The sequence below is a fragment of the Bubalus bubalis genome, chromosome X, assembly GCF_019923935.1.
Source record: "Bubalus bubalis isolate 160015118507 breed Murrah chromosome X, NDDB_SH_1, whole genome shotgun sequence".
NCBI lineage: Eukaryota > Metazoa > Chordata > Mammalia > Artiodactyla > Bovidae > Bubalus > Bubalus bubalis.
Window position 1 is genome coordinate 104,631,920 of NC_059181.1, and position 4,026 is coordinate 104,635,945.

The following is a 4,026-nucleotide window of genomic DNA, read 5'->3' on the forward strand; positions in this document are numbered from 1 at the left end:
TGGCCCCTGAGCCCAGCGTGACCCAGAAGGCTGCCAGAGGGACCTGCCCCGGGCTTCCGATAATGTGCTCTGAGCACCTGGGTCTCAGTGGGCTTCAGGGCCGTGGGAGCGCAGAGGGGGCCTCCCGGACAGGGGGGCCAGGGGACTGAGGGGGGCAAACCATGGAAGGCAGCGGGGGGCCTGTCACAGGGAGTTGGTGAGAGCCTTGGTCAGGAAAGACCATGAAAATTAGGAAGGAGATGACAGTCACGTTCTAACAAAGCCAGCCAATGGAATGAGGGGAAACTGAAGTGCCTCTCCCGGAACTGGGATGAAGGCTGGCAGACTTGCCCAGTTGGTGAGGATCACAGCCTTGGTCTCAGCGAAAGTTCGTTCATGGGGTGGAGAGAAGATAGGGCCCTGGTTTAACCACATACGAAGCCCCTCCGCAAGGTTGCTGTTGGCCAGGTTTTAGAGATGAGGCTTTGTCCATCTCCCAAAATATTAGGGCCCTACATATGCATGGTCGGATGAGGGGCAGTGCCCCAGGCAGGGCAAGGGTCTTGCTGCTTATCTCCAAGCAGGGAGGGAGATGGCATTTGGGCTCTGGGCTCCTCAGAGCCAGCTTCACGGAATTTGGAGTTTGGGCCAGATCAGATTCCCCAGCACCTCTCCAAGCCTTCTTTTGCAGTGCTGGCCCCTGTCCCGGAGGCCGGCCTCCCCTTGCCAACCCCCGCCCCATACAGACCCAAGCCGTTTCCTTATGAGGTCAAGGAATTCTAAGTTTGCCTTCTCCTCTGGGAGCACCCCCTCCCCGGCACCTGCCTTGGCCCTCTGCCTTTTATTTCCCTCTCCCCCAGTTGCCCCACTATGAGGTCCCACCACAGATGGCACCACATGGCTGACCTGTGATAGTCTCCTGCACACGAGCCCACCTGGAACCCCACGCCAGCCCCACTGCAGGCAGACCTGTATCAAACCACCAGAAACCAGGCAAGCCCTTGACCATCAGAGCTGAGAGGCCCTTGGCACCGCCACCATCACACTGAGGAGGAATTAGGGGCCCAGAGAAGGAGGGGACTTATGCAGGGGCACCCAGTGCAGCAATTCATTCATGGATGTTCACCTAGCCAGTACCTAGCCCTTGGGGTCATAACCTGGACAGCGTTGCCCACTGGGGATTCTGAGTCAGCAGAGGAGCTGGTAGTGGAAATCTGGGGCCTTGAGGGGAGTCTTCCTGGGAAGAGTGGGCAGAGTTGCTGCTACTGCTACTGCTAAGTCACTTCAGTCGTGTCCGACTCTGTGTAATCCCATAGATGGCAGCCCACCAGGCTCCCCTGTCCCTGGGATTCTCCAGGGAAGAACACTGGAGTGGGTTGCCATTTCCTTCTCCAATGCATGAAAGTGAGAAGTGAAAGTGAAGTCGATCAGTCATGTCTGACCCTCAGCAACCCCATGAACTGCAGCCTACCAGGCTCCCCCGTCCCTGGGATTCTCCAGGCAAGAACACTGGAGTGGGTTGCCATTTCCTTCTCCAATGCATGAAAGTGAAAAGTGAAAGTGAAGTCGATCAGTCGTGTCCGACCCTCAGCGACCCCATGAACTGCAGCCTACCAGGCTCCTCCATCCATGGGATTTTCCAGGCAAGAGTACTGGAGTGGGGTGCCATTGCCTTCTCCTGGGCAGTTAAAAGGAGGCATTTCTCTGCAACTGAGGCTGGGGCAAAAAGGGCTTGGAAGCCACCGATTCCAAGTCAGTAACAAGAAGACAGTTTCTCCTTTAAGGACTGGGATTCTAAGCAATAGATTATGTAACTTGTGATCCTAGCAACATCAAAAAATTGTAAGGAAAAGTAATATCAACATGAATACATTTCTCAACAGGTCCAAGGAGACGATTATTCACTGAGTGATTAATGTTTTAAGATCAGAACCTAAGTCCTTTGGTACAATACAAAGCTTACTTTTTCCCTTCAAGGATGTTAAAGATCCTCTGGGTTTTGCCTGGCAGTCGAATGCTTTAAAACATGGCTCAGATGGTAACAAAAGTTGTAAGATGGTGACTAGTGTGAAAATGACCGTGTGGAAGGTTGTCACAATCAATATATAGCAGGGACTGGTTAGCTGACCAAAAGCCTCTCAGATGACACCTTGTGTTCCAGTTCTAGGACACATCAGTCTGCCTTGGGACAGTTGGCATGGTAGCAGGAATGGAGCTGCTTCTAGTGCTTTTGTGGAATCTTCAACACAAGGTGGTGGTTTAGTTGCTAAGTCGTGTCCGACTCTTGTGACCCCATGGACTGTAGCCCACCAGGCTCCTCCGTCCATGGGATTTTCCAGGCAAGAATACTGGAGTGGATTGTCATTTCCTTCTCCATCAACACAAGGAGCAAAAGCCTTTGTTAAAATCTTTCACCAAGGAAGAGCTGGTGCTGTATAAACCTTCATTCCCCCCAGACCTGGAAAAGTAGAGACTCAGTTGCATGTGTCTCAGGGGTGTGGAGGGAGAGAGAGTAAAGAGAGGATTAAAACGGAGGTGGGGGGGGTCCTGAGATCCAGCCATGAAGCCATCACTTCCTTTCTGCTACCCCAGCTATTGCACCACTGATTCCCATTGCAATAACTCTGGCAAGTGGGTGTCCCTCCTTGAAGGATAGCCTTGGCCATGAGCTACCTTTTGGACCTAAACTCAGGCTGCTCATCTATCAAGGGAGGATAACCCACTGCCGTGAGAGGCGGAGGGGTGGATCCCACTAGATGGGGCGGGGAGAAACAGAGACCGAGGCCACTGCTAGGCGATCTCACCTGGGGTCAAGGTGGAGAGGTCATTGCCAACAAGGGCAGCAGTGGCTGCGGAGAGGCCTGGAGGGCAATCAGTGCCTTCCTGTTAGTGTGCAGCTGTAGATATCAAACCACCTTAGCAGATGACAGCACACTTCTCCCTTCCTCCCCCCTGTTCATTCCTGCTTCTCCCTTTTTGCCTCCCTCCCTCCCTTCTTTTTGGAGAAGGAAATGGCAACCCACTCCAGTGTTCTTGCCTGGAGAATCCCAGGGACGGTGGAGCCTGGTGGGCTGCCGTCTATGGGTCGCACAGAGTCGGACACGACTGAAGCGACTTAGCAGTAGCAGCAGCTCCCTTCTTTGCTATTTCTCCTTTAATGAAGTAGAAGAAAAGAAGAAAGATCAGAGTGCTTTTCAGGTGGTAAGGGACAGTCTCACTTGGTGGAACGTTTATTTCAGCCATTTGTGTCGATCTGCGTGTGTGCCTGCAAGTATTGGCTCAGGATGTAAGATGCAGTTCTTCTTGAGGGTTGTGGTCACAGTGAGAAGACACTGCTTTGTGTGGCTTTCCCCGAGGAAGTGACATTTGAGCTGAATATGAAGCTGTTAATACCAGGAAATGGGCACGCAGAAGAGGAAGAAGGAGCCTGGCAGTGCCAGGGTGTGGCTGTGCCCACCTAGTTCCCCAGACACTTGGCTCCTCGGCTGCACCCCACCGTCCATGCCCAGCCCTCAGGACTGCAGCTAACCGTTCTGCTGAGAATTCAGTCCGTTTCTGTTGCTTGCTTCCAGGCCAGGCCTGGCACTGGGCAGGGGCCAAACCCATGCCAGCCCGGGACGTTGGTTGGCTTGTCTTGGGGCTCAGGTCCCTGCCCCCGTGCAGACTTTCAGGTGGGAGGCGCTCAGTGCATACCTGCTAGGGCCTGTTGCACTTCCCACTCCAAGGTAGACTCCAACTTGCCCGATCAGCCTCAGGCTTGGGGTAAAGGTGGGGAGGCAGTGCAAGACTGGGCAGCTCCCTGGAGGAGGTGGCCTTTGCTGCTGGGCTGAGACGTGGGCTCTGCAGACCCTCCGGGCCGCCCCTCCCCGTCGGCAGAGGGTGAGCTCATCTCAACGGGGGTGGGGGGGCGTCGCCGGCTGCCCGGGCGCCTGAGCTCACGGCGCGCCCCCGCGGGTCCCCCCCCCCCCCCCGCCCCGCTCCTGGGTGATTTTTACCAATTAAGGCTTTCTCGCCGGGCCGGGTCGGGCCGGGTGCGGGGCGGGGGTG